Source organism: Lagopus muta, chromosome 2 (genome assembly GCF_023343835.1).
Source record: "Lagopus muta isolate bLagMut1 chromosome 2, bLagMut1 primary, whole genome shotgun sequence".
NCBI lineage: Eukaryota > Metazoa > Chordata > Aves > Galliformes > Phasianidae > Lagopus > Lagopus muta.
The window spans coordinates 86,839,732-86,851,805 of NC_064434.1; positions in this window are offsets into that span (position 1 = coordinate 86,839,732).

The window sequence follows — 12,074 nt, forward strand, 5'->3', positions numbered from 1 at the left end:
AGTATTTTTCTATTAGTAGAAAAAATGAAATGAGTGAGATGTCTTCTTTTTCTTTCTCTTTTTTTTTTTTTTTTTTTTAATCTGACAGAGAGTTACAGTAGTCCTATTGAATATCTACCCAAACAAGATCTGTGCTCAAATTCAGCTCTTCTAACTCCATGACTGTTAACAAAAGACTAAGAAATGAGATTTTCCTTATTTTAAATAACCTTCTGTGGGCACTAAAACTTATGTGGTGCTATTCTTTGTGGTGTCCTTGCATCTGTTTTGGTATAAATACTGTTGTATATTGTGAGATTTTATAGTGAGGTCTACTATAGTCAGTAGAGGAAAGCAGATGATTTGAGGGCATGGATAATGACTTCATGAGGTAGTTATGTTTTGTAGATTATATTATGAATGATGCTTAAAAGTTCATCTTTCCTCTACTGACTACTACAAAGTACACAGAATATAGATTGATAGCTCAGATAGAACATCTGAAAAGTGGTCTGCAATTTAAACTAAAGAAAACATGTCCCAGGTGACTCATCTCAGAGGATCCAAGTTCTCACCAGTAAAGATGATGTGGTAAATTGTGAAAGATTTCAGCTCCAGAGCTGCTGTGCCATCTTCCCTGTCCACATTTGTTCCCATGTCCTGGCTCCATAGCATGGTGTGATCCTAACTGTGGTGTCTAGAGCAGTCCAGACCAGCCAGTAGTCTTCTCAGGATTGGGTGCTGATGATAGACTAAACTCAATTGCACAGTTTGATTTCTGAAACAGAAAATGTGGTTCTGCTGTGTATTTCTTCATGCACTGTAGAGTTTTGATCACCATACAGTGACTATACTGTGCTGCCCTGCTTCTTTGCATGGTTTCAGAACTCTGCTGCATTAAGTAACCATGGAGCTTTGAAGAGCTGATCAGTTGAGGGATAAGTGGGCAAACTTTAAAAGGCTGGAGAAGTTTGCTCAAATAACACATTCAGGTACTTAGTGGGAAATATTTGGTCTGGAAACCAAACTTCAGTGCCCCCTTGTCTCAGAAATTAGAAATGCTGAGGGAAAACCACACCTTTCAAACTTGTGTTCCACCAAAGTTCAGTGAAGAGCTTTTGAAATGTTAAACTCTTCAGCATTTATTTCCAAGAGGGAAAATTTCTCTCCATTATTTTGGAAAAAGAAAGCCTGCATGCGACTAATTAAAAGCAGTGTGTAGCACATGTTGCTGTAGAGCAATTGTTGCCAAGCCCCCTAGGCAGACCTGAAGACCTCAGGCATCTCATGGGCTCTGGTGGGTGAGGGCTTGTGCTGCTGCTTCATGAGCAAGACAGCCCTAGCAGGCCTGACTCAGGATGAAAGCCAGCTCAAGGAAAATGGAAAGTGGCAATGGAAAGCCACTCAGGTGAAGCCAGCTCAAGCTGTGCCACAGTGAAGGCGGCAGAACTTGATCCCAAATGCTTCCAAACAGGAAGGATGCTTCAGCCTGGGCAACATGATGCACAACAGGCTGTCACCCCCGTATCCACTTGATATTGACAATATGTGGATGCGGTGTTCATCAACTGCCATAGCATGAGCTAAAGTTGACTTTGGTACTGACTGTACTTGTTTAGCCACACCCTGCTAAAGTCTTACTCATCATATAGACCAAGAAATGCTTGGAATGGTCAAAACTTGAAACATTTATTTTTAGTCAGTGACAGCATCTCAGTTTTTACAGGGCCAAGGGCTGTGTGGAAGCACAGCACTTTATTATGCAAAGTATCAGATAAGGAAATAAAAGTGTCTCTGGTGTTCAGTATGATCTGACAGAGAGCATATAGCTTGTTCTCTGATTATTTCAGCCATCTCTATAGTAGTAACTCCAACATTTCCCTTCCAAGCTGTAATACAGTTTAGCTGATCACCTACTGTAGCACGGCTTGCAGTACTCGTGGGGGGTGACATTAAATCCAGTAGTTCAATATTACAGGAAAAATTTGAAAGCAAACTTTTCCTTTGGAATTGGAAATAAGTTCTCTTTGAAGAAATTGCTAGCATGACATGCAATCGTACTGATTACACAGATTGATATCTATTATCTCAGTTCTTACTGAAAGCAACTCCCTGCAACAAAGAAAATACAAGCACTGATTTTGGGCATTTATCTCAAATTCAAATTTCATCTGCTAGCGTACATATTTAGAAATATTTAAATGAACATAAAGTTCAGAACTTGAAATGTTCTGAAACTGGGTTCTTACACTGGCTATTATAGAAGCCTAAAAAAAAAAAAAAAAAAACAGCATTCCTTTTGTAATTAGGCAGAGCAGCTATTTATACTGCCGGCTGCATTCCAGTATGAAGTGCACTCGTAGCACCAATTTAAAGAGCATATGTTGGAGGGAAATGCACAAAGTTTGTTTAGAAAGAAGTAGGGAGTAAAATTCGCTGAAGTGCCTAGGTTCCTTCATGGAGTTAGACTTCAAGGACACTCAGTTGACTTTGAAAATTTTACCCAGGCTTACCAGAAAGAAATGACGACTTTAAGGTGGCTGTAATCCTCTGTAGTCACAAAAATTCCTCATGTTTGGGATAGTTATTCAAGTTGCTCAATGTACTTCCCCTTATTACTGTGTTAGAAGAAGGTCCTATTCGATTTAAGTGATTTGCTTTGACTTCAATCCTTCAGCAATAGGATTAAGACCTGAGTCATTCGTGGGTGAAAGACTCAGAAATTTCTTAACCCCCTTTCATGTGAATATTTTCTTTCTTCCTGAAAATTTTAGCTTTTATCCTTACTTCACTTTTGCTATATAAGTTGCATTATTAAAAAAAAAAAAGCCTATCTTTAGGAGACCAAAGCATGTTTACTCTAATATTTCCGGCTTCTACCAGTCCAAAGTGGAAAATGCTTAAGTCTGCCCTCGAGTTTATTGTACATTTTATTGCATAGCTGAAACCAAATTCTGCATGGAAACATTCTATCAAGTACCTTATTTTTCTACACATTCCTATAGGACCTGAAAAGGAGGAGTTTGTCAGCTAAATTGAAAACATACTAATAAAGTTAAAAAGTTAATGGGTGACATTCGCAATTTCCCAGTAATTTTCCTAGTGACTTAAACTCTAAATAACTGTGTATACTTCTGCTACTGTTTTCCTTACATCTTTGTATCAAATGACATTCAGAAGAATTAGTGCCGGATATCTACCATTTGTCGCACACCTATCAAATTATAGTTTTGTTAGGCAAACTTACAGTTCAGGTGGCCAGATCTCTGTTTGTCTGGGAGGCTATTTTCAATTACTTATAAGTAATAATGTGTGTTTTATAACTCAAACCACTTGTATAAATAGAGCTTAAAACCTTGTGACTGAGGCAATAAAATAGAAGCAAAGGTTTAGCTGTTATAACCTACTGTGCAGTCCATTTAAGGGCAGAAGCAGAAATATAGTTTCAGAATCCAGGATACTTTCATGCTATCTAGACAATATTGGAATACATTTTTTTTTTTCTATAATTAAGATGGTTGCTTTCTTAACAAAACATATACAATGACTGCTGCTTCTTTCAGTGAGCCTTTGTTATGTTATTGCAAGCTAGGACAGCACTACATGCTCTGCTAAGAGCATGGGCTGACAGTGTCACCTTTTTCTCATATCTCCAAGCTTGCAAAAGAGTGTCATTTATATAGGTAATTCTAATTTAAGGCTATGGATCTGTGGGACTACTTGATTATTTCTGTCTTGCATTCTTCTGCATCTTCTTTTCACCTTTCTGTTTACTATGACTGAACTAACATATCTGAATGTCACATGGCCAGTCATATATTTACACCAACTAACTCTGTACATCACTGGCATCCTGACTGAAAGGTCAAGAAAGAAACAGTTTTGATTAACTGAGTAGTGGTTTCAAAGAGTATCTTTTGTTTTCTTTTACATTCCCTTCAGAATGCAATTTTCTGTTCAGGAATCTATTTTATAAAATTCAATTGTATATTTGATAGATCACCTTGACCTCAGGAAAAAAAAATATATAAAGTGACATTTTATTCCTTTCTTTTTATCTGCTTTAAGCCTCTGAGAACATTCCTCTACATTCTTACCTCTACTGATAACATCTTTTTGAGTTGCTAAAGAGCTGACGGCATATTACGGGGATTGTACAGTACCGAACCTTTCTCATTTAGTTTTGGCCTGAATGTCAAAAATGTTGACCTTTTCTGTATTTAATATGGCTCAGAAAGAGGTATCTTTCCAAGTCTTAATATAATCTACTGCCGAGCCTTCTCATCCTCCACTCTGTCCCTTCCCCCTCAATATTCTAGCACTCCTCTAGTTCAAAATATGGAATAAAGACACACTGCATTGCCTGGCATATCCATTTACACATATCCAGGGGATTCAGGAATTCTTATGAATTCCTTAAGTGCTCCAGTATTTTTGCTACTAGTCATGTTCTTTCATCAGTTTCCGATATCAGTCTATGTTTAAAAATTTAAGTCTGTAAGAGTCCCACACCAGTCTTTTGCTAATTAGTCCTTCTGAGAGATTTTTTTTCAAAATAGGATTTATAAAAAATACAGAATAGAAATAATATAGACTGAAAACAGGAGCATACAATAACATAAGTTTTTCTTTAATCCCTCATTCATGAATGAATACACTTAACAGTATCTCAGAACAACGACCTTAGTTCTGCTATGTCTATTTAATTATCCTTCATTCAAGAGTGATCAAAACAGGAAAAAAATTAATTTTTGTGATCCAGACTGCTTCTGAAACAAAGAGGTCATCCATGAAAAGGCAAACACTTTAAATAGCTGCTTACAGTATGAATAAGTTGCCATTTTTATCTTTATAGAAGGTGAATGATAAATTGGCTTGGTAAAACTTGTTTTTATTTTTATTTCTCAAAAATATTAAATCAAATTATAACAGTTCTCAACTAGTTTGGAAAATCAGCATGTGTCATAGAAACCCTTAAAAATAGTCTCTATTCAATATTCAGCATACAATCTTGGTTGTCTTCATACTTGCAGTGGACGCAGTGATGTTTGCTCTTTGCCTAAATACCAAATTGACACCTATGCAGAAAGCAAAATCCGGCCTTTAGTTGGAAGAACAATTCCTATAATATTCCTTTGTGCAAATTCTAGCTCACCACAGACCAAATGTTGCACTTTTTACACTTTTTACCCCACAGTCTTCTACTTGACTTAACACCCATCATAGATACTTAAGAACATAATTTTGTAAGCCAACAAAATAGAGCCATGTCCTGGACCAGCTTTTTGCAAAATTTTTTCCCCATGAAAAAAGTGCTTGCATAATGCATCCAGATATACTATTCCAAAAATAAAGACGCAGTTCTCAAAACTTAAACTAAAGTTTTAGTCCCATTAAAACATATTATTTTAAAGCATAGCCCAAATCGTGGCGGTACTGGGAATATTCTTTTAACCAACGAGCACTGAGCCTATTCTCATTCTCCACAGAGTCGTGGAAAACTCCCCAATAAGGGCAATAACACAGCCCATGTGAAAACCATGCCAACGAGATGTTAGAATATGATTTCTGACAAGACGACCTCTAGTCCCCAGGGAATATTTCTACATTTACTCCACAGATTAAGCCCTTCTGATGGAACAAGACAATACAGTACAATACGCTTTTTGTGACAAGTAAGGTTCTGCCCTTCTCTTTGTACTCAGTGTAAGCTTGCCCTATTAAATCCCAAGAGACTCCTTTTCAAGCACAGAGACTCGAGTGCAAAGATATCTCTTATTCTAAATTGCTGAATCACACTTCAAGTTAAAATGGCAGAGATTCTCAGGACTTCAAACCAGTTCAAGCTCGAAATGTAAAGCAATGGCAGTTCAGTCTTTCAGAATTTCTTTTCATTGTTGCCTATACATATTTTTATCTCTTCTTTATCATCCTTTTCTTCTCTACCTACTTACCTTGCAAAAAAAAAAAAATCTCTTTCTTGTGGTCACATAGTGATGGCCAACTTTCTTCAAAAGCATGATGTAAACTTCACACATAAAATTCTGTTTAGCAGTTTTTAATCCTCAGAAAATAAACTTTACTGACAGAGAATCCAGTCTTGTATGTTTCACTTAAAGCAGGCTTCTGTCAGTTCAGCAGTGACTTTAGAATATTGGACAAGAAATGTATAAGCATTTGTGGATAGGTATACATTTGGTGACTCAGAATTCATATTAAGCATTATCCACATTTCAGTTTTATTACTTTATCAGTTATCGTAAGTATATACTTTTAAGCATGGAGAGCAGGAAGTAGAGAGAGAATACTCAGTTCTATTGTAAATTCTTCCTTTCTACTCCTTTTCTACACACTGACTTATTTATTCTTTCATGCTGGGTTAATACATTACCTTTGAATGTGTCTGTCATATGATCAAAACCTATGGAAGGCCTACTGAAGCCCAAAGACACTGAAAAAAAGGCTGTAGACATTTCCACTGATCTAAAATCAGCAAGTTAGATCTTGTACTAGTTAAATTCTGATGCAACATTTGGATTTAATTATAGTAGGGAAAATTCTGCCCTCAGATACACCAGTCAACTTGGGTAAGACTTGGCATGGTGGAGGCTTTTTCAAATCTAATACCATGGTATTTTTCTAATACCATGCCAAATAGGGCATAATGTATTTTTAGAAACTTTCTCATTTATAATGATAAAATGCTCTTCAAGATGATTCATATCATAAGAAACAATTATTTTGGCTTGCAGGACATATTTGTAACTATGTGTAGACATTTATTTGGATGCAATTCAGCAGCATGTAAATTCAGAACATGGATATATGCCAGTGGCAGGGATGAAAAAACATCTCAACAAAGCAAGCTGTTACTCAGTAGCTGTTGCTGCTTCCCTTGCCTGCAAGCTCATAGCTCCCTATTTCTTCACATGGACAGGGAACTGGAATGTAGAGGTCATCCAGTCGATACTTCCGCAGAGGGACAATTTCAGACTGACAAGGATAGGCATCTGTCAGCGACGGTCGAGTATCAGCTTAAGGCACTTTAAAAAAAAAAGAAATTCTACGCTCTCCTACGGTCTTTAACATCTTTGCAGCTAGACAAGCTTTTCCTATTGCCTAGTTCCAAATGGCTTTTCACATAAATTACGCACAGTTCTTTTTCTTTCCACTGTGGCCAAGAGGATCAGCTATTCCTCACTGAACAGTTGTTAGTTTTCTCCCGAGTCTCTTCCTCTAAAAGAGATTCAGTAAACTGTAATAATCATGTTTCATAGGCTGCATATCACTTTTCTCATTTTGCAATAGGCTCATAGTTTTGATTCACATTTAGTCTGTAATCCACCATGCAATCCTTAGCACATCTACCTGTACTGTGTCCTGCAGATATTAGATCATTTCTCCAACCTTTCAAGATAAATCTAATCTAGTTTAATCCAGTCCTTCAAATGATTGTAGCACCTTTCAGATTACAGTACTCTGTTCCATTATCCAAAACTCTGACTTTTGAAGGAAACTGAGCCTGGACAGATAGTACTTCAGCAGTTCTATTATTTTAAGAATGAATCATTACTAGTTTCTGTTTAATAGTATTCCACCCATTTGTACAATCACATGACAATTTCACCCCCACAATATATCAGAACTTATTTAAGACAGCATCAAAAGCCTTTCTAAGCACATAATCACCACAGGATTTTCTGTTAACGTACTAAAAAAGCAAGTGATTTCTTTCCTTTTTTTGCAAGTATCACTTCCAAGGCAAAATTTGAAAAGATTTACACTTAGGATACATGCTTTTAAGAAAGAATATTACTAAATCAAGCCTATTACTGCTCATACATTGTGAAATTGAATACAGGCAGTCTATTAATTAATTACCATGGCTGAAAAATGCCCAGAGCTGTTGTGGATGCCCCATCCCTGGAAGTGTTCAAGGCCAGCATGGATGGGGTCCTGGGCAGCCTGATCTATTAAATGTGGAGGTTGGCAGCCCTATCTGTGGCAGGGGTTTGGAGCTTGATGGTACTTGAGGTCCCTTCTAACCCAAGCCATTTTATGAAAAATAGAAAAAAAATTGTAAATCTTTAAATCACTTGGGTAATGTTTACATAATTCTCTGGGATTATAGGGGAATGTAAACAATGTTTAAAACTGATCTTTTTGTCAACCTGAAAGGCAAAGAAAACTCATGTACTCCAGGCACAAGTTATTCATCCTCAGACTGTGCTATCCTCTCCTCTTTTCTTCCTCATATCTTTCTTAACAAGAGAATCTTTTTAAGGAAAGCTGCAGTAATATTGTTCTGCGGAGAACATAGTTTGACGCTGGCCAGAAAATCACAGAGCTACTGGATCAGCATAAGTTTTCTGTTTTATCCTACAAAGCTTCTGCCTATGCTCTTCTGACTTCTCTCTTACATCTCCACTTCACGCATCAATATAAAATATTCGTCATGGTGGTTTGGGTGGTTTTGCAGACTTAGGCTTAGAGAAGTAAAAGGAAAAAAACTGTCAAAGAATATATATCTATATACTTATATATAGATATTTTTGGGAAGCCTAAATTTAAAGAATGAATCCTACCTGTTGGCAATGATGTCTGCAAGTATTCCCCAGTGCCTCAGGTCTGTGCTGAGTTGATGTGTGTCAGTAGGTGTCTGTTTATATATATATGGTATGTTTTTGTGTACATGTGTGCATGGGCATGAAGGATACGGAAAAAAAGTAGTGTTACTAAGATTTGGTATCACTTTTTCAGTGTAGAGCTGATCTGCACTACTTATGAACACATAAGTCAAGTTTCTTTCTTATGATATTAATTTTGCCTAGATTTTTTTCTCCATCCAGACTTTTGGGACCCCAGCAGAGGAAAGTTGTCCATATCCTGCCAGTCCTTGGAACAGAGTGGCAGATCAGACAGTGATCATTCATGGCCCATTCAGACAAAGGATGTTATTTGTGGGTGCTCACATCAGAGGCATGGTTCAAAACATGCAAAGCCTGGTGAGCAGTGTAGCCAAACTGCTCAGCTCACTTCAGCAAGGGAGAAACCTGTCAACACCATCTTTATGAACTACAAAGTGGTGATAAATTTGGACTTCCTGTACTAGCCCATTTTCCTAGCACACAGACGTGTCATGAAATGTAAGAAAAAACACAGACTTTTTTGTGCAAGGTAGGCAGATAGGAAGCATAATTTGTGCTTTCTAGTTGCTATAAATCTCCTTAATGATGTATAAGGAATGGTATGGAATTTGCTTTTTTCCCCCCCCATATTCTTATGGGAAAGTGTGCACAAGTTTTCCCAGGTACATTGCCTTTACTCCTTGAGCTTTTGTGCAGTTACATGTGGAAATGTGGGGGGGAGAGTATCACAGAGAGAAGCCAAGAACCTTGCTGCCTGACCTACACGTCCATACTTTTATATTTAACTTGCAAATTACACATTTGTAGCTAAAACTTTCTTGTCTGAAAGGTATTTACCCAATCCCTTTTTCACAGTAGAAAGTTGCACTTTGTGCTGGACTCCCAAAATCAAGGCAAGTGTTGTCTGCCTTTCTGCTCTCTGTACTGCAAGTAGCTTGCTCTAGTTCATGGCGAATAATCCTGAGCACAGAACACAGTCAAATTTTTACTTGAGAAAATAGGGCTCCTCCAGAAACAGGGTTTGAATCAACAGCAGTGCCCTGTTTTCCCCATGTCAACTGCCAGGCATGGAGCCTTATTGGGCTCATCTATCCTAGGTTCTTAACTTCTTGTAGATAGCAGGAAATGTTGCTACATATTTATCTCTTTGTGAACAAGTAAATATTTTCTATCATCTTCAGTGACTGGGAAGTGCATCCCGTACGTGAGTCCCCAGACTGACCATGCTGTCTCATGCAACTTCCACTTAAAAACAAGAGGAAGTTTTCCAGGAGCACAAATAATCATACAATCATAGCATATCCCAAGTTGGAAGGGACCCATAAGAATAATTTAGTTCAAATCCAGGCTCCACACAGGACCTCCAAAAATCAGATTGAGAGCACTGACCAGACTCTCCTTGAATTCCAGCAAGCTTGGTGCCATGACCACTGCCCTGGAGAGCCTGTTCCAATGCCTGACCACCCCCTAGTGAAGAATCTTCTCCTGATATCCAACCTGAACCTCACCTGTTGCAGTTCCATGCTATTCTCTTGAGTTCAATTTCTGTCAGAAGAGAGCAGAGATCAGTGCCACTCCTTCACTCCCCCATGAGGAACTGTAGGCCACCATGAGGCCTCTTCTCAACCTCCGTTGCTCTGGCTTGATCAAACCCAGGGACTTTAGCCATCCCTTGTATGTCTTTCCCTCTAGACTCTTCACCACCAGACATCCTGCACTGTTGTTCCCTATTACCTAGAAGAAACCTCATTTTTCCCCTTCATACTTTGACACCTCACTTCTTTCAGTGCACCTTTCAGTCCATATTTACTTCAGTAATACATATTCCAAAGAAGAAAAATAACAATTGACAATAACTATTTCCTCTTTTATTTGAGTTACCTATGTGCAATAGGGTCAGTTTTACACTGCAGGTCTCCTTCCACTGGCTGCCTGTATAATCAATGGATATTAAGATGCTATAATCACAAAAAGAACAAGAGAGTTAGGCAAAGTAGACTAAGATAACAAAAGAGAACAAATGGAAGGCTTACCCTTATGCTAGGCTCACCTACAAAAACACCAGAAGAGGAGATCTCCAGACAAGATCCTTCCCCACTGGTAGCCAGCTCTTAAATAGGTCTAGGAGGGCTGGAGCCTGGCTCCACCCCTTCCAGCAGCACAGGTGAATTGCCTTCACCTGTGCTCCTCTGGCTGACTCATGGCTCACCTCAGGTGATCAATCAGAGGTTCAGGCTGTGACTCAGCAGTTCCCATACAACTGCCCATGGCTTTTCTCCTAATGACATTTTTTCTGATAGTTATGCCTAGCCTGCTTTTATTTAACTGTAAGTCAATCTACTGCTAATGTGTCCTATTTGCTTCCAGAATGATGGTCCAAGAACCTTCTCTTAAGACTCTGTCCACTGAGATCTTCTTTCCTCCATCCTGAGGGACTCCTTTTTCTACAGAGCATCGGTACTCATCTCTCAGGAGCCAGAGTTTCCAAATCATAACACGAGATCACAGCAAGTTGATCTTTGTAATATTTTCAGGATGACTGTGGCCCTCACGATGTCTTACCTTTTGGACATCAAATTTATTTTCCACAACTTCTACATTTTTGAGATAGAAATCATATCTGTGACACTCCTGGAAAAACAGCTAGCACATTTTGACTGTTGTAATATAAAAATAATAGACAATAGCAACAACAAGCAGATCATATTATATAGGGAGCAAGATTTTTTTCAGCAAAAAATAATAAATGTCTTAATATACTGAGGATAAATAAGGTAGATAGACTCACTGCTTTTTATGCAAGCCAGATGCTATTTGAAGTGCAAAAGACCTTTATGTATAATTGAATAGACTTCAGCAAGTTTGATTTTTGGTTCTCTTTCAGATTAGATAACTGTAAATTATGAAATAACAGTGAAGAGAACATTATGACCATGGATATCGTTTTAGAATATATTTTTTTCTTATGTTATTGCATGAAAAATACCTACACCCCAGCAGGGGTTAGTATCAAAGATGTAATTCAAGACGGGAAAAACAAAACCAGTGATTTTTAACGAAAGAAATTTTTCAGATAGATTATAAGATCATTTTCTTCAAAAGATTGTATGATCTTTACATATTTTATTCTCTCTACAATATTTCAAGTATACTAGTGGGCTGGATAAAAGAGTCATCGCTCCGAATTTTTATGCCTTTCAGCTTGAGCCCAGCAGGTCTTTGCCATAAAGTGAAAGGTCTAAGAACATTTTTCCTGCTTATCTTAAAGGGGAAAAATTAAACTGTATAGTCGTACAAAGTTGTTATACAGTGTGGGTAGCATTCATTTTCTTCCTTGCATGATCATCTGCCCAACAAAAATAAAAATTCTGGTTCACTCAGAGGATGTGGTGTTTGTCACATCAAATCCAATCTAAAGCAAGCTATGGTGATTTCCTAGAGCACAAG